Here is a 20,993-nt window from a genome sequence, read left to right as displayed (position 1 = left end):
CTTTTTTTTTTTCATTCATTAGTTATTACTCCTGAAATAGCATTCTTTATGTTCTTCTCACCTGTAATGTTGAGATCATCCAATGTCGTATTTATTGTTACCATGTATAGAATGCATGCACAATGTACTGCGTTATACAGGATTTGCCAAACCATTTTTCTTACATTAAAATGCGCTAAACTGCACTGACATCTATATAGAAATCTTTCATACATTAAATTTAAAAGAAATAAGAGTACACGTAGATTACGTGCACTTTTAATTTCTTTGCTGAACAGTTTTGCGTTCATAAAATAGATCTCTTCTTACCAGGCACTTTGAATGTTTGATCATGTTATTTTTAACAATATTAGATAAGAAGAGGAAATCCTTTAGCTCTCAAGGAGCATAGCCACCACCATGTCCACCCCCTTCACCACCTCGTTCACCCCCACCATATTCACCTACATGTCCACTACAACCGGCATAGGCTCCTCCTCCGCCGGCTCCAACTCCACCGCCTCCACCGGATCCTCCTCCATGTGCCCCTCTGCACCGGCACCGGCACCTTCACCGCTTCCATATCCGCCACCTGATGCTCCTCCTGTTCCCCCTGCAGAACCACCTCCACCACCACCTCCGTGGCAGCCTCCACCACCATATCCACCGCCTGAAGCACCACCAGCTACGTAGCCACTGCCACCTCCTGCTCTTTCACCTCCACCATATCCACCACCAGGTGCTCCACCTGCCGTAGCTCCACCACCACTGCTACCTCCACCGCCTCCACCAGTATATCTACCTCCTGGCTCCCCTCCAGCGCCATATCCGCTGCCACCACCTTCACCAGCACCACTTCCTCCGGCATAACCACCATGGTCACCCGCTACAGCTCCACCTCCACCTGAACCTCCTCCACCGCCACCAGCATAGGCGCCAACGTTGGCTCCAACAGCAACATCAAGATCGATGAGGGTTCTTGCGGTTGCACATATTCCTATACCCAATAACAGAAAGAAGACAATGTTAAGAACTATATATACACTTTGCCATAGCTAGTTATACAGTTGAATATATCCTACAACCACGACTTAAGAAAGCATGGACTAAAAAACTATTTATATATGTTTCGAAGGATAGGAAAAGCGCGCGTATGCGAAAAGGCACATATATAAAGAGCATAGGAGAAGAGGTACATTAGTCCCCACAAGGCGGTCCAATATAATCCACCAACACTATCACAAGTTTGTTTTCATTTCATTTCAATTCGCTAGTCCTAGTAGACTTGCTAGTGTGCTTCTGCTGTCTCCCATATTCTATATGTATACCGAACAAATATAACAGATGGCAACTCCGTTTTTTTTTTTCTTAATACTTCTGGTTTGGTCCAATTCAGTTTCATACAGTAGTTCACCATATTTGTTGAATTTTACTGAAATAATTTAATTTAATTTAATTTAATTTAGTATTAGGGTAGGATCACATTTTCTTATTATTAACGTACGCGTGGATAAAGAGTGTGTGCTATTTGTTTACCCTAAAAATCGAGTTACAATTAAACTTGTATGTTGTTTTAAAGATACATGATTTTACTTAATATCAATTGATTAATTCAGAGATAAGTGTTGAAATTGACAAGAATATAAAAACGATATTTGGAAAATCTCGGTCACTCAAGAACTCTCGAATATGACATTTGTTGAATAAACGAGCTATCTCATCCCTTAGTTGTCTGCACTCTTCTGTTCTGTGACCATGGGTTCCATGGTACTTGCATGTTAGATTTTGATTCCTTTGAGCAGGATCAGTCTGTAGGGGTCGAGGCCGCCTAGTATCTTTGATTTGCCCAATGGCTAACACAATACTTGAAGCATCGATGCTGAAGCTATACTCCGATAATCGTGCGCTTCTTTGGGCTCAACATGATTATCAAAGCCACTCTTACTCATAAGCCCTCGGGAATTCTGATCTAGATCATTCCTTCGATCATTGCGAATGGGATTACGTCCTGATACGTTGTTCCTACGATCTGCACTATAAGTTTGGTACCGATCTCTGTTTCATCGGGGCTCTCTATCGAGGTCCCTTCGAATCTTGCCTTCGGATCTATTTGGATAAACGGAACCGGATGGGGCTCCTAACTGATCATCCTCGACTCTGATTTTGGACCAGTACCGATTATGCACACCAGCCCAGGTCATCACTGGATATTCAATTAAATTATGTTTCAGTGGACGTGATGCTACTGAACTTTGCTCGTGCAGAGGCTGAGTAAAGGCTTGGACAACCCAATCATCGATAACCGGGGGTAAGTCCATGCGTTCCATCTAAAATCGAGATACAAATAGCCTTAGCACTTCATTGTCCTTTTGTCTAATTTTGAAGAGGTCCGACTTCCTAGTCACAACTTTATTGCTCCGGCGTGTGCCTTTATGAACAAATCGACGAGCATGGTGAAGAATCGATGGAATTGGGCGGAAAATTATGGTACCATATCATTGCCCCTTTGACAAAGTTTCTCCAAATATTTTTAGCAAAAGGTATTCAATCTCATCATCTTTAAGTCATTTGCCTTTATCTTACATATGTACGAAGTGATCTGTTCATTCGGATCGATAGTCCCATTGTACTTGGGGATGTCCGGAATACGAAACTTCTTAGGAATGGGATTTAGAGCCGCACTTTGAGGAAAATGCTTTTGCACGAATTTCTTCGAAGCCAAACCCTTTAGGATCGTGGGTTTCCTCGGTATTTGGTCAACTCGTATGTTGTACGTTTCTACTTTTTTGTCATTAGCCTCTATTTTATTTTCACATGATTTTATCCATTTCGTGGGCTCCTTGAGATCTTCATAACGACGGGATCGGTCCCAAATCCATTATTGTTCAATTTCTCTTGTATCGGTTCGACCTAATGAACAACTTCCTACGATGTATCGAGCTCAATTCTGCTTGGTGCCCGATTCTAGAGTTGTGTTATTGCAGCCTCCTCAGTTTGTAACATTTCATATATCATTCGAAGGCTAATCCCGCCTTCTTCACCGCTCTATGCATTCTGATCGGCTGCCCGGGCGTCTTTGCGGACGCTATTTTCAGGGTCGGCTCCTAAATTTTCATGGTTCGCAGCATGAGAATTGACATCGATTGAATTTACAGCATGTGATCCATCGGGGTTGACTGGAGGTACTTCGTTTCCCAGGGCGACTACGTGCACGTTTTTGCAATGAAGACCAAGGCTGGTGTCAGTGTGTGTAGGTACTGCTTGAGAGTTTGACATGTTGATTCCTGAAATAAAAAATACTCACAAGAACAAGAGTAAAGGTAGTGTGAGTTATGAAGGCTAAAATATTAAGCAGTCATTATTATCCTTAGCTCCACGGTGGGCGCGAAAATGTTTACCCTACAAATTGAGTAACAATTAAACCTGTAATGTGATTTTAAGGATACGTGATTTCACTTAATACCAATTGATTAATTTAGAGATAAGTAATGAAATTGATAAGAATATAAAACAAACCGATATTTGGACAGCATCCTCGATCTTGATAAACCCTCAAGAATAGTAAAGCAAGAACAGTTGAAGAACAATAATTAAATAGCAGTAAGCTGATGAGCAGAAGAAAGAAATATTATATTGGCTTGATCTATATGAATGTCAGAGCCCCTACAAATGATGGGGATCCCTCTTTATATACTAGAGGAATCATAATTGATGTTTAATTCTAATTACGGATGTAAATCTCATGATTTATACAAATAACCGCCCTTGATTTGATCCGTTCTAAGATGTTCGCCGTGATCTACGACCGGTTACGAATATTTCGTCTTTCCATTATTGTTCAGGTCTGATCTATTATGAGGCTGACCCTGACGCATATCTCTGACCTCGAAATAATGATAAAATCGGGCAAGCCCGTATACACTATTGCAAAGAAGAAAAGAAACACTAAACTACACTATGGGTGATTAATTACTTTAAGTTGCTTTTCAAGGTTTTACCCCTCCCCTTGTGCATCCGATCCTCCATTTGAGGTGTATTTGTGAACTTATTTTTAATTTTTAAATCTGTTTCAGCGGAAGCGATGCATATTTTCCGGTCAAGAAGCGATTGAATCCTACATGCTAATGTGAAATCAAGCATTAATCAGGCAGGTTATTTTGGTTTTGATAAATCAAGTATATTAGGTTGATTCAAGTTGGATAACGGAGATCTGTAACTTTCAACATTAGGAAAAATTAAATTATGAGGTAATTTTTTATTGGGATATCTAGGATTAAATTAATTGATCTAGATTGATTTGATTACAAGGATTAGCACATAGACGTGAGAAAGTTACAACTCTAAGAGATAAAATAGGAAATAGAGGAATGATTTCAATTACATCCACCAATACAAAGTTGTGGATTTTGATTGCTAAATGTGGATGCTTAGACCACTATATCTGCAGTAAAGGCTGCTGGTCTGCTGTATGGTATCCACAATCATATTGAATAATACGTATGAATGTAATTTCCAACTAAATGCAGCGGAGTAATTCTTCCTATTTGTTTTCGTTATGCCCATTGGGTTGAAGATGATCACACAGTGCAGAAAATCAAAGGAAGACATAAATATATGTTACTAATTCAGTTAAGAGAGTTATACTGAAAACCGATGAAAATTATTTAGCGTATAGAATAAAACACTAAATTAAATTTACTGGTGAAAATTTAAGTAAAGAACTATAGTATTAGATTGAACTTATTCCGTTGTTGTTTACCTTGAAAATACGAGTAACAATTAAATTTGATTTGTTATTTTAAAGGTACGTGATTCAGTTCAATACCGATTAATAATCAAAAAGTATAAAGTATAAATGTGAAAAATGAATGAATCAATCAAGTATTACTTAAGTAGTATCGACCTTGAGCCTAGTGACCTCGAGATTGATTAAGAACAATAAGGCAAGAACAAAAAAGTAAAAGCAACAGAGCTAAAGGACAGTTCTGATGAACAATGAGCGAGAAAACTTGGATAGTATATACTTTGCCAATGATTAGATGATCTTTACAAAATGATTGGGGTTCGCTTTATACAATAGAGGAAACCCTAAATAAGGTACATTTCCATTACAGTGTTGGGACAACTGTATAACTGCCTAGTACGGATTAGTACTGATTTGTACACACCAATTCCAGAATTTACGCCATGATCTTGGAGACGTGAGGGGAATCTTGTCCTTCTTTTAACAAACTCATAACGGCGCTGTCTCGGAGCTGGTCGTGGTTGGCTGCGATGTTCCTCGCGTACTTCGATCCTCGAGCATTACATTCTGTCTTCAAGCTCGAGTCTAGTCAATCGAGCTCGAACTCGACCTTACCGGAACTCGGGCCTAAAGCGACCCCTCGAGCCCGGAATATCGGGCATACCTGATTTCGATCGTATACAGATAGTCCTCGCATTTCTTAGAGTTAGTCTATAAGAAACGATTTGATCTTCGATGCTCTGACGCCTTGATCCTGATGTCAATCTCGTGATGTCAACGAATGAAGTGACTGAAAGGTCCCTTTCGTTCAGTTCCCAAAGTCATTAATTGGAGGTGGCTGACGGTCGGCAATTTGGATTCCCCACTACGCTTAAGTGACCTCTATAAATAGTCCAACTTCACAATTTTACAAGCTTTACTTCTCATATTGTTCTAAAAATTTCATTAGCTCCTTCAATTTTCCTGAGTTCACCCTTCTCTCAATTAGTTCATACTTCATCATCAACTCTTTCTCTTCTCTTGAATATCTAAACAATAATGGCTAAAAGAGCTAAAACTGTTCCCCAAATAGAAAAAGCCTCTTCATCATCACGGCCGACCAGAAGTAAAACGGAGGTGCCACCTTGCATCTAGGAGTGTATTCCCCTGCCATGCGAAATAACATCTGATTTCAAGATTGATAAACCTGCGTCGACACCAGGACGATGGGATCCTATATATCAATACATGTGCTTGATAACTGAAAGTGAGCTCGAGCAGGTGAAAAAGGACTACAACTGGGATAACAAAGATATGGTTATCCCTTCCCCTTAAGAGGACATCACCACTCATAAGGCAGGGTACTTAAACGTGTACACCTAACCATTCACGCTAGGTCCTGTAGATTCATCTCTGGGTCCATAGATCCAGTTATTCTTGATTTTTGCCAATAATACTATGTAACGCTTAGCCAGACCTATCTTTCATTTGGGCACATCATCAATCTGATCAGATACTTCTCGAGCCACGTCGAGGGGATGCCTTTTACCCTCAACCATCTGATCAGGCTATACAGCCCTTGTCTTTATCGTGGTGGCCTGATAAAGCTGCAATGCCAATCCACGAAATCTCTCTTCTCCAGCATCGATGAGGACAAGGACCAACAATGGATGAGCCAGTTGGTCCAAATCAGGACCTCCGACCTGATTCATCCTGAGAGCATGCCATTCCCGAAGGACTAGAACATGAAACATGAGTACATGTTAATTGATAATGACTTTATATTCCGCTTTCCCTACTCCTTCTCGACCTAATCCTTTTCTGATAGTGTAGTTGTTGCTTTATTTCCTGGTGCGGTCCCAGACCTCGAGGGTTGGTGATACGCCCCGCAATATTATGTCGATATTACATTCGGCATTATTATATTACGACAATGTTATGTTCTGCAATAATATATTACGATGATTTTACCCTATGCAGTAATATATTACGATGGTGTTATGTCCTACAATAATATATTACGATTGATGTTACGTCCTACAGTATTAAGTTACGACAGTGTTATACCCAATAATATTACATTACGGTGATGTTACGCTTCGTAGTAATAAGTTACGACGATGTTGCACCTGCAGTAATGTACGTTGAATTTTTTGTAAGGTAATTGGCATCAGTCCAAAGAAAAGATTATTTGGGGACTATAAGGATTATAAGTGATGGGTAAACTCTTGAAGCTAAGAGGGTAAGTAATTTCGAAAAAAATAAATTTTGTCGAAGTTTGGCATGTTGGGGTAAAATACAGCTCGAGCTAAAATACCCGGTATTTATGGACTAGTTCCATACAAGGTACTACATGGCCATGATAGTAAGGTGTATAAGGTATATGAAAAGTGAGTAATATTCTAAGTAATTGTGGTAATTTTTAAATTATACGGGTAATAGATTAATTACCGGGTAACGAATTATTACCCGGTTAACTAATAAGTGGATATGTTTTTGGATAATTAAGCATGATGTGGCAGCCATATAAACCCAACATGATGGCTATTCACTTATATACCATGTGGCATGTGTAGAGGAGTTGGTGACTTACAAGGATAATTATGTAAACCAAGAATTAAGTCTTAAAGACATATAGATCTTATCCATGGATTTGATTAGAATTCTTTGAAAAGGTCAAACAAATCTGCCTTGGCTTAAAAGCTAAGACATGGAAACAGAAGCAATTTTATTTCAAACAAAAATAGTCTTGTTCCATTCAATCTTAGACATTGACAAAACATAACCAAAATAACGTCAAAAATCCTAGCAATATACATAATCCTCCATTTCTTTCCTAGTTCAAAGACCTCAAGGAACAAAAAACGTAATTCGTTTCAAAATTTTAAAGAAAGGGAAGCTTGATTCGTTCAAGAATTTAGAAAAGGCAGAAGGTTAATCCGATTTTTTTAGGTTGTAAATTCAATCCACGAAGGTTTTCAACTGGATAATAATACGGAGTTATTTCTACTCCAGGTATGTTAAGGCTATCCCTTCTTTCTTTTGGCGTGATCCATACTATACGAACGAAACGTGCAAATGCATAAATTCCATAAATAACTCTATTAATAGAAGTATTAGAGATATCTATGTTCCTGAATTTCAAGGTGTCATAATATTTTATCATCTGTTCATGGGTATCGGAAAAATATGGAAGTTGAGAAAAAAAAGTTTACTTTATGATATTGCTCAAAGACAAAATGGTCTTATGAAATTCCGAAAGATTTTATCAACGTACTTTTCATGCATTGCATTCATGTGCATTGACCCATGACCAGATGACGTTATATACGCGTATATATGTAAATATATGTATATGGGATATGGGAAAAGGTTACGGCGTTATATACGCACCACCACCTGATCAGCTGGTATATGATGATGATGTTGCCCACAGTGGCTGAAATATGATTCAAACGGCGTTATATACGCATATATATGTATATATGATTGGGATATGGGAAAGGTTATGGAGTTATATACGCACCACCACCTGATCAGCTGGTATACGATGATGATTTTTCCCACAGTGACCGATATGATATAATGGGATGCCCTCAGATGCTGATGATGTTATGAAACATGTACCTATGCACGACATGATATTCAAACGCATATGCATGACGCTAAAAGTAATTTATGATTTACAAAGTTATTCAGACTTACAGGTTGAGTCATGTACTCTATATTTCTTTTATGTCTCTTATGTATTTATTTATGTGCGTTACATACTCAGTACATTATTTGTACTGACGTCCCTTTTGCTTGGGGGGGACGCGGCGTTTCATGCCCGCAGGTCTCGATAGACAGGTCGAGAGCCCTCCAAGTACGCTATCTACTCAGCGGAAGATGTTGGTGCGCTCCATTTGCTTCAGAGTTGCTTGTATGGTTAGTATGATTTAGACGTGTATTGTTTAGTAAGGCGGGACTCTATCACGACCTTTATGACATTTATGTACTATTAGAGGCTTGTAGACATATGTCGTGTATATAAAAGATTGTACGGCCTGATCGGCCCATGTTTTGAGTTTATAAAGGATCATGTTGGCCTATTAGGCCCGTATGTCATGTGTATATAATGATGTAATAAGAAAGATACGTTACATTGGTGTTCGGTTGAGTAAGGTACCGGGTGCCCGTCACGGCCCATCGGGTTGGGTCGTGACAAAAGTGGTATCAGAGCAGTTCTGCCCTAGGGAGTCTACAAGCCGTGTCTAGTAGAGTCTTGTTTATGGGTGTGTCGTGCACCACACTTATAAGCAGGAGGCTACAGGGCATTTAAGACTGTCACTCTTTCTTCTTACTCTAGATCGTGTGGTAGAGATCACTTATAAGAATTCAAGTCCCGAGCTTCTATTTTTATTCGTAATAAGACGATGCCTACGTTCAGAAAGATGATCGATAAGAGATATAGCTGTGGAAGTGTTGAATTATAGGAACTCGACTTTGTATCATGCTTATGATAAGTAAGTATTAGGTCTTCAGCAGATCATGTGCGTACTGAAAGGTGTAAGCCTCTTGATTAGGAGCCTTAAGGCAAGAATGCCTATCCACCTTTATGGTGAAAGACAATGAGAGGTTAAAAAGATAAATACAAGTTTCAATAAGCAAAATAAGCAATATGAAGAAGGGTACGAGGCGCCCAGTTAATAAAGGTTAACAACGTTTATAATTGAGGCAAAGGAACATAAGCTTTTTGAGTTATATTCAATAGTAACAGAAGTATATACAAGTGGTCGCACCCCTTCAAGATATGCCCTATGGGGGTTAACAAAAGTAGTATAAGAAGATATGATGGATGAATTGATAACGTCAGTTGACATTTTCGAAGGATATTGCAAATATGCGAATAGATCTCTTTATGAGACACCTAGATGGTGTACTCTAAAATAGTACAGCCAGATATGAGTGCTACAAAGACATGAACTATAAGCCTTAAAGGGATAAATATTACATTGGTGTTGCTCGTGTCCCTAGTGAAGCGAGAACGTTAAGCAACTTGAAGAGCCACTGGATGGAGCAAAGGAAAGCTAAAAGCAAAAGAATGTCATATTGAAGTTTTCACAAGAAAAGGGATATGCACAAATATTAGCAGAATAATGAGAAGAGGGATAAGAAAGCATTATGAATAAGGTGTGATACATGGATGAAAATGGTTGAGTGTTATAGAACCTATAGTCAAATGAAGGAATAGCCGAAAGGTGATAGGCCTTAAGACAACGAAAGAGTATAGGCCATAAGGTTATATCCTCATTTCAAGAAATAAGTTCATGACTCCAACACGACTACCAGAGGGGATTGTTAATCCCCATAGTTACATAAATCAGTATGGACTGGTAAACAAGATAAATTAAATATGAATTAGGGACTAAATGATTGGAAAGTACTCGGCATCATGGGAATTTCAGATTTCATTCCGGCGGTAATAGAATGGACCACAGAAGAAGATTCATGATGAATTCAGAGAATAGTATTTCAGGGAGATGCTTCCCTAGAGTAAGCAATGTGAGCAAAGTTATGCTTAAGAGACTGTGTGTTCCAGTTATGCAAAGTGTCACCCTCACGGGTAAGGGAATTTGTCATCCTTGGTATAGAAGAATTTCTGCAAGGCGAGCAAGGATCATTGATGTTGAGAAACGACGCCAAAGATGATGAGGTAAAACATCTATAGGTAGATCCTCATGGCTTCAGCTTTTAGTACATCCCTAAAGGGTGAATATGGAGTAATGTGGCATTAAGTTAGAATTAAGTGGTTCTAATGACTATGGAATGGTAAAGAAAGAATATGATAAATGAAAGAGGAATGAGATGGCACTAATCCAAATCATACAGATACGCTACGATTCAAGAATATTGTGCAAGCATGACATCAAGGAGAGGAAGTAAAGGTTCTTGCCCGAGCTGTTATTAAGAAATAAGGATTCAGTATGAGACGTGAGTTAAAACAAAATAAATAACCCAAGAAACTTTACGCTAAATATTGATATGAGAATGGGCCAACGAGTAGTTAGTAATTGGTCAGGAAGATCTCAATTATGGCTAAATATGAGGTTACAGACGAGTCATCAGATCGTGTAAGATAAACATAGTAAAATCCAACATGGAGAATTCAGCCTCGGAGAATATCATTATAATACTTGAGATATATTCAAACAAGAGTCGGGGTAGTTAAAGGTACCGTATGAGTGTTGCGGGGATAAAAGAAAGTGCCACTAGGAAGGCAGTCAAAATATCAGTTCAGAAGCAACCATATAATCATTTGTAGTTGCTTACTTCCATGCCCTTGTGCTTGTATGGTTGCTTTTGAACTGATATTTTGACTGCCTTCCCAGTGGCACTTTCTTTTATCCCCCGTAACACTCATACGGTACCTTTAACTACTACGACGCTTGTTTGAATATATTTCAAGTATTATAATGATATTCTTCGAGGCTGAATTCTCCATGTTGGGTTCTACTATGTTTATCTTACATGATATGATGGCTCGCCTGTAACCTCCTGTTTAGCCATAACTGGGATCTTCCTGACCAATTACTAACTACTCATTGGCCCATTCTCATATAAATATTCCTTGCAATCTTTCTTGGGTTATTTACTTTGTTCTAACTTACGTCTCGCACTGGCTCCTTATTTATTACTAAATCCTCGGGCATGAACCTTTACTTCCTTTCCTTGACGTTGTGCTTGCACAATATTCTTAAATCGTAGCGTATCTATAAGATTTGGATAAGTGCCATCTCATTCCTCTTTCATTTATCACATTCTTCCTTTACCATTCCATAATCACTAGAACCACTTAATTCTAACTTAATGCCACATCACTCCATATTCCCCCTTTAGGGAAGTACTAAGAGTTGAATCCATGAGGATCTACCTATAGATGTGTTACCTCTTTATCTTTTATGTCTTTTCACATCATCGATGATCCCTACTCGCCTTGCGGCAATATTTCTGTACCAAGGATGAAAAAATGCCTCACTCGCGAGGGTGATACTTAGTGTAACTGGCATATACAGTCTCTTAAGCTTAACTTTGCTCACATTGCTTGCTTTAGGGAAGCGTCTCCTAGAATGACCATTTTCTGAAGTCATCATAGATCTTCTTCTGTTGTCCATTCTGTTATTGCTGGAATGCAATATGCAATTCGCATGATGCTGACTATCATCAAATCACTCAATTCCTTACTCATATTTAGTTTATCTTATTCACCAGTCCATACTACTTTCTATTATTCTAGGGTTTAATTCTCCCTTTTGGTAATCACGCTAGATTTGTGAATTTATTTCTTGAAATGAGGATATAACCTTATGGCCTATACTCTTTCGTTGTCTTAAGGCCCATCACCTTTCATTTCTTCCTTCATTTGACTATAGGTTCTGTAACACTCTACCATTTTCATCCATGTATCACACCTTATTCATAATGCTTCCTTATCTTCCTTTTCATTACTCTACTAATATTTCTGTATATCCCTTTTATTGTGAAAACTTCAATACGACATTCTTTCGCTATTATCTTCCCTTTGCTCCATCCAATGGCTCTTTGGGTTGCTCAACATCCTCGCTCCACTAGGGATGTGAGCCATACTTAAGGTAATATTTTTCCCATCCAAGCTTTCACTGCCTATCTCCTGAATGCTAGTACTCACATCTAATCGTAATATTCTAGGGTTCACCATCTGGGTGTCTCACAAGAAGATCTATTTACACATTTGTAATACCCTTCGAAAATGCCAACAAATGAAAGTAATCCATTTACCAATTTTGGTTACTCTAACCCCAGCCGGATCTTGATACCCCATCCTTCTCTTAACTATACCTGTTAGCCCTCACAAGGCATAACTGGAATGGGTGTGACCAATTTTACATACCTCTGTTACTGTTGAATATAACTTAAAAATCTTATGTTCCTCTACCTCAGTTATAAATGATGTTAACCTTCATTGACTGGGCGCCACGTACCCTTCTTCATCTTGCTTCTTTTACTTGTTGAAACTTGTATTTATCTTTTTAATCTCTCATTGTCTTTCACCATAAAGGTGTATAGGCATTATTGCCTGAAGGATCCTCATCAAGAGGCATACACCTTTCAGTACACCCATGATCTGCTAAAGACCTCACATTTACTTATCGTAGGCATTATACAAAAATTCAATTCCTCTGACTCACCTCTTCCACAACTATCTCTCTTTCCAATCCTTCTTTCAGGATGTAGGTATCGTCTTATTACGAATAATAAAAAAATAATTTGGGAATTTGAATTCTTATAAGTGAGCTCTACCACACGATCTAGAGTAAAAAGAAAGAGTGACAATCCTAAATGCCATGTAGCCTCCTGACTTAATAGTGTGGTACACGACACACCCATAAACAAGACTCTACAAGACCTAGCTTGTAGAATCCCTAGTATAGAACTGCTCTGATATCACTTTTGTCACGATCCAAACCGATGGGCCGCGATGGGCACCCAGTACCTTACTCGACCGAGTACCAACGTAAAGTATCTTTCTTATTACATCATCATATACACGTTACATACGAGCCTAATAGGCCAACATGATCCTTTATAAACTCAAAATATAGGCCGACAAGGCCATACAATCTTTTACGTACACGACATATGTCTACAAGCCTCTAAGAATACATAAATGCCTAAAAGTCGGGACAGAGTCCTGCCATACCAAACAGTACACGTTTAAATCATACTAACTAAACGAGCAACTCCGAAGCAAATGGAGCGCACCAACATCTTCCGCTAAGCTGATAGCCTACTTGGAGGGTTCTCGACCTGTCTATCGGGACCTGCGAGCATGAAATGCAGCGTCCACAGGAAAAAGGGATGTCAGTACGAATAATGTATGGAGTATGTAAGGCACGTAAATAAATACATAAGAGACATGGAGGACATATGGAGTACCTGACTCAACTTGTAAGTCTAAATAACTTTGTAAATCATAAATTACTTTCAGCGTCATGCATATGCGTATGAATGTCATGTCATGCATAGGTACATGTTTCATACATCATCAGCCTCTGAGGGAATCCCATCATATCATATCGGCCACCGTGGGCAAAATCATCATCGTATACCAGCTGATCAGGTGGTGGTGCGTGTATAACGCCATAACCTTTCCCATATTCCATATACATATAAATACATACATATATACGCGTATATAACATCATTTGAATACATACATATATACGCGTATATAATGCCGTTTGATCATATTTCAACCACTGTGGGCAACATCATCATCATATACCAGCAGATCAGGTGGTGGTGCATATATAACGCCGTAACCTTTTCCCATATCACATATACATACATATATATATATATATATATATATATATATATATATATATATATATGCGTATATAACGCCGTCTGAGTCATGGGTCAATGTACATGTATAAATGCATGAAATGCATATGAAATACGATAACAAAATCTCTCGGTACGTCATAAGACCATTATATCTGATTAATATCATAAAATCATTTTACGTATTTTCTGAGACCCATGAACAGACGATGGAATAATAAGACATATGGAGATTCAAGAACATAGGCACTTCTAATACTTCTATGAATAAAGTCATATATGGAATTTGTGCATTTGCACGTTTTGTTTGCATAGTATGGATCATGCCAAAAGAAAGAAGGGATAGCCTTAACATACCTGAATCGATTCTCTTGACAATCCCTTTAACACCTGTTGATTGCGACAACACGAAATGGGGGTCAAAGTAGGGAAAAATCCATATGATATTCTTAGAAAAGGTTGCATTGTACTCCGTTATAATTACAAATCCTCACTTTGATTTGAATTATTGCAGTCTTGCGTTGTTGGACATATGCAGATGCATAAGAAATGACTCAAAATAACCCGATGAAGCTCCTTACGAGTCACAAGACTCTTAAGTGATCGATGATAAAATGAATTTGGATATGAACCAGAATGTAAGTTATATGACTTTGAAATTTAAGTCTCTTAAATTTGATACTTCTTATACAATGATGTGGGCCCCACTTTCCTAATGATTAATCCATCTTGATGCCACCTTATTTTTATGTTTTTAAGAGTCACGCCTCCATCAAGCCTAGGCTGCCACGTTACTCTTTGGGATAATTGATTAAATTTATTCACTTATTAGTTAACCGGTTAATGTTTAGTTACCCAGTAATTAATCTATTACCCGCATAATTGAGAATTATTCTCACTTACTTAAAATACTACTCACTTTTCACATACCGTATATATCTTACTATCATGGTCATGTGGTATCTCGTATGACACTAGTCCATAAATACCGAGTATTTTAGCTCCGTTCGTATTTTATCCCAACATGCCAAACTTGGACGAAAATTCATTTTCTTTGACTTGCTTCTCCTGTCACCTTCACGAATTTACTTATCACTTGTTTCAAATAGCATAATACTTAAAATCTCAAAATAATCCCATCCTCGAACTTACGTCGATTAACTTACGACGAAACTTTAACATACGAAAATGCGGGATGTAACATGTTTAAACTTGTTCACATCCTTTAGGAATTGGGCTTGGTCAAATACATCAAACTAGGAGCTTAAGAGGAATTGAGCTTGAAACATAGTAAAGGTACTCCAAAATCTCGGGCCCTTTGCTCACAACCATTGAATTAGGAACTACACATCTAATGAACCTCGTAGTTTCTTTAGGCGCATAATTTAAATTAATTTCCTTAAACTCAGGTGCGCATTTATGTGACCCAAATCCAAATATCAACAGCATTATATAAAATGTGTCGTGGACCGCGGGTGCATTCATTCATGTAACATGGTTCAAGACGTGTTTTAGATGATGTTGAATTTTTCCTAAAATTAATTTAATTAAGAGGTTAAGTTAAAAATGCACATAGGTTTCAAAGATGTTTTAAAATCAAGTAAATAGGCAAAATATAACAGTTGAGCGACCGCGCTAGAACCACGGAATCCGGGAATGCCTAACACCTTCTCCCGGGTTAACAGAATTCCTTACTCGGATTTCTGTATTCGCGGACTGTAATGCAGAGTCAATCTTTTCCTCGATTCGAAATTTGAACCGGTGACTTGGGACACCATAAATTATCTCAAGTGGTGACTCTGAATCATTAAATAAATAAATCTCATTTCGATTGTCACTTTAAATTAAAAAAAAAACTCCCTTATACTCCCTCTCGGGGTGTAGTAAAAAAGGAGGTGTGACAAAAACCAATTGAAGTTCAATTTTCATTAGAGCATGTATCCAGCTTCGTTTCCCTTAGAAATAATACCTATATGTCCAAAGTCAACTTTTAATAATTAGATGGCATGCCTATAGGATTTAAATCAGTTGTAATAGAGATCATGCCTATAAGGTATAAAACCAGTTTAGTTAAAAATCAGTTTGACTCGTGCCTGTCTAAATCAGATTAAATAACCTATTCTTTTTGTGTTAATCAATATCATTAGAAAGCATGCCTATAGGATCCAAATCACCTGTTTAAAATTGATCACTCCTTTACTGCATTCCTAATCCATATAGATATCACGCTCATAAGACATCATTATTACGCATAGGCAAGCCTTAGGTAACTACTTAAATACAAACTGAAACTGCCTTTGTTAAGTACCAACTGCTACAACTAGCAGGAAAGCCTGATTCGGACTTCTTTTCTGAGTTATATAATGAATCTAGTTCTGACTCAAACTCAGCTTTAAGATTATATTATTAAGATTTTAAGTGTGTTTAAGTTGTGCTACTTATGTGCTTTATTTGCGGAGGTATACATGAACCTTATAACTGCTTACACGTTTCCTTTTAAATGCAGTCCTATGTGTTTTTTTTGTATGTCACCTAGCCTTTTTACCTTTAAACATAAGAGTCAGCCTAAAATCCTCCCTCTTAGGAATAGTAGTCCTAAAAATTCCTCCGGGACTGATAGAAAAGGGACGGGTAATAGCATGCAATAGAGATCGAGACCAATCCGTACTTTAATACCTTAACGGGGTGGGAAGGATTGATATGCATATGATGACCATTGCGCTAATACCACATGTATCCCCTCTTATGAGGAGTGTCATACTGGGTATTGCATTGAGGTGATCCATATTATAAACAAACCTAGGACCCCCATTATTCTTTTTTACAAACATGTTTAGCTTATAACTCTTTCAAACCTTGCCTTTCAATAATTGTTTTCAAATGCTTGTGTGTGTTTAACTTAAATCCCCTATTACTTGAGCCTTACTTGATTAATTGCTAATTTGCACAAATTCACAAAAGAACTATCTGGTCTGGAACCACACTAGTGGATCTTGAGGGGTGCCTAACACCTTCCCCTTGGGATAACTTCAAGCCCTTACCCAATCTCTGGTTATCAAAAATAGTTGTAAATGAACTCTATAGGTGTCCTAATGCGCCCTCTAACCATTAGGTGGCGACTCTTCAAAATACCCAATTCACACAGAGGAAAATGAGTCATTACACCCCATGAATGTCGAAACCCGGAAACTCCTCTCCGTTTGGAGGAAGGGAAAGGGGGTGCGACATGCATAAACCCGATCTCAAAGTTAAGGCTATATATCGAACTTGTAAGACCCCTAATAGGCATACTCTTGATATAGATGCCTAAACTACTTCACTCGGGATCAAAAATGGCTCCGGCCAAGCACAAATGTCTATGGTCATAAGTCTGTACCAGCCAAACTAATGCGACTCAGGGCTGCCCGACCGTCGCTACAAAATCACAGGCCTTCAATTACTTCGAATTTACTTTGAAAAGAATCGGTGAAACAGGATACCCTCAATACAAGCAAATGAGCATCGACCATGTCAGCTCCTAAACATCAACTTTGAGATAATCAGCCTCCGAGCCAAACCTCCCAAGGTGCTCGATCATCACCATATAATGACTCACAATCGAGGCTTTTTATTAAGCCGTCAAAGAGTTAGGCAAACACTATTTTACAAAATCCTTATCGAGGGAAAAATAAAGTCTACATAAAAGGTTGTTTCGACCCAAGGCTTAAGTGCCATTGCTGCCAGCCAACATAAAAGGTCGCTTCGACCCAAGGCGTAAGAGCCATTGTCGCCAACCCACATAAATCCAAAACTTAAGGGTCGAATGAGCTCGAGTCAAAACCCAAATTGGAGACTAAACCCAAAATAGTTAACTAAATATGCTTAAGGGCAAGGCATAAGAGCTATTGTCGCCAGCCTAATGAGCCTCAGGGCTATACATAAAAGGTCGCTTCGACCCAAGGCGTAAGAGCTATTGTCACCAGCCCACACAAATCCAAAACTTGAGGGTCAAATGAGCTCGAGTCGAAACCCGACTCGGAGACTGAACCCAAAATAGTTAACTAAATATACCTAAGGGCAAGGCGTAAGAGCCGCTATCGCCAACCCACGAAAAAGGTCGCATCGACCCAACGCGTAAGAGCCTAATGGGCCATTTTGAAATTTTAAAACTTGGGTCAAATAAACTCTAGTCAAAATCCGACTCGGAGACTGAACCTGACCTAATAAAAATGCCTAAGAGCATGTCATGACCCCAGTTCATCCTCCGTGAACTATCTTGATGGCACCTAGTCTCTATGACTAGGTAAGCCTAACAAATGCGAAAAAGGAACCATTTGTAGAAAAAAATAATATAAAACCGAAATGACAAAATGAAATAGTATTTAAGATGCCGCCTGTCACATAACAGCACAAAATCTCAACCTAACACTCCCAAAATCCGGAACCCCTTGAATTACAAGCTAAAAGATACATAAGAAGCTCTAATTCCAGAAATGTCTAACAAAAGGGGAATACTGAAGGGCTGTACTATTACAGAAAGATACAAAGGGACTCCTCGGTTTGCGGACGTGGCAGATATACCTTAAAGTCTTTACAGAAGCGCCTCGCCTCAAGGATGATAGGACAGAGTGAAAGTACCTAGATCTGCACATGAAAAACATGCGTAGAAACGAAATGAGTACACCATAGCGGTACTTAGTAAGTGCCAACCCTAACCTCGGTTGGGTAGTGACGAGGAAGGCCAGGGCACTACTGAGGTTAAATAAAATATAACAGTTAACAGTGAGAAATAAAACTGTATAAATAAGTGCAACGGTAAGAAATAATATAGAATTGACAGAACAATAACAACTAGAATAAAGACAAAATAAATCACGGGAAAGAAATACAACTACACACAGAGATAACAACCGGGGCACCTTCTATGATACCGTCCTATAGTCCCAATTACAACAATCCAGTGCATATTTTAGGATACTGTCCCGTAGTCCATAATATATATCTGTAGGATCTCCTGGGATCCCAACCCATAGTCTAACTATCAGTGCGCAAGGATCTACTGGAATACCGGTCCGTAGTCCCAAATATAAATACCCACTACTGGGAAATCTACCGGGTGCAGTCCCGTAGTTCCATATAACTGTGCAAGGGGGTCTACCGGAATCCCACATCCGTAGTACCAAATAAACAGACAAGGGGGATCTACAGGAATCCCGCATATGTAGTCCCAAATAAACAGACAAGGGGGAGCTACCATAATCCCACATCCGTAGTCCCAAATGTAAATACACAGCAGCAACAGGAAAAATAATCAGCAAGTGTCAATTTCATATTTAAGGCAACCAAGTAATTCTAGCCTAGCATGCTGCACAGATTCCAGATAAAAATAGTTCGAGCAAATAAAGCAATTAAATCTCTTAGACATGCTTTCCTAAGCTAACAACAGGCTTAAAGTGCAAGTAATATAAACAGTAAAGGAAATATACTAGTAATTACTTAATGAAAATCGGATTTTAAACAATTAGCACAAGTGCGCACTCGTCACCTCACATACACACGCATTTCAATTAACAATAATACCAAATCATAAGGGGAAGGTCCCCCACACAAGGTTAGACAAGCCACTTACCTCGAACCAGCTCAAAACAATCCGAAACCACGCTCTTGCCACGAGTATTCGACTCCAAATGACCCAAATCTATTCAATTCAATTTCATAATGTAAATAACACTTCAAGTAACTGATTCTACAAAGAAATTCTAAGCTAAAACAGAAAATTAGGTAAAATAACCAAAATGCCCCTCGGGCCCACATCTCGAAATCGAGTAAAATTTACATTTCCTGAGCACTTTATCAAACACCATATGAGCGTTAAATCTTTATGGTCCTTTTATAGAGGATTTCATCAACCCACAATCCATACTTTTCCATTTTTAGCTTAACCATGTTTCTACACCTTTTGACAACACATGCAAACAAGATAACAACTCCAATACCCACAAACTTTCTTGATAAATACCTGCCTTTAGCTAAAATTCGAAATTAAGGGTTACGGTATAGAATCTTACCTCAAGGATGAAGACCTAGTGTGGTTTTCCTTGTTAATCTTTCAAGATTTGAGCAAGAATTGTAGAAGGATTGATGAGGAACACTTTCTCACTCTAGGGCATTCTCTCTCTCTCTAAAAGTATCTGATTTCTGCTCAAGAAATGGTCCCTTCCATTTATTTGACGAAATGAGGTCGTTTCATAACAAAAAACACGATTTTGTATAGCCGCGCCGCACGGGGCGCCGCAGTAGTGTAAAATTCTGCGTTGTTTTTGGTAATTTGGTCATAACTTCTGGTATGAGTGTCCGAATGATAAATGGTTTGAAACGTTGGAAACTAGAAACTAGACTCAAAGATCTTTCATTTGATAGGTTGTGCATCGCACAAAACCTTATATAAATAGAGATATACTTGTCCAAAGTGAGGTCTTGTGCGTACTCATTTACAACATTAGTCTATTTGGTAATTTTCCAACTTGTCTTAGACTTAGGCTTCTCCTTAGACCCTAAATCAATTATAATAAGACATATACACTTATTACAATATCCAAATGATATCCATAATATCATTAATCCTCATTTACACTCAAGATAAAATAATTAGCCTACCTTGGCACCATGACATCTTAAATTACTAAGCAACATTTTCTAAAACTTTACATATACTCCTCTTAGACCCCCTGTGCGGACTGCACAAAATCAACTACAGCCGCACAGCCTCTCAGACTCCCTTTGCGGACCACACAAAATCGACTGCGGCCGCACAGCCTCTTCAACTCCTTGTGCAGACCGCACAAAATCGACTGCGGCCGCACAACCTCTCAGACTCCCTGTGCGGACCGTACTAGTAGGTTCAGAGAGCTGCAACTTTTTTTCTGAACCTCCAATAGCAATGTTT

At 38.6% G+C, this 20,993-nt stretch overlaps 1 pseudogene; it reads right to left on the bottom strand.

Annotated features, from left to right (window-relative positions):
- Positions 1-224: 224 nt before the first annotated feature.
- On the bottom strand, positions 225-6,414 carry LOC142164037 (uncharacterized; annotated as a pseudogene).
- Positions 6,415-20,993: the final 14,579 nt, after the last annotated feature.

This window comes from Nicotiana tabacum, chromosome 1, assembly GCF_000715075.1.
Source record: "Nicotiana tabacum cultivar K326 chromosome 1, ASM71507v2, whole genome shotgun sequence".
In the NCBI taxonomy this organism is placed as follows: Eukaryota; Viridiplantae; Streptophyta; class Magnoliopsida; order Solanales; family Solanaceae; genus Nicotiana; species Nicotiana tabacum.
This window is presented reverse-complemented; position numbering and strand designations above follow the sequence as displayed.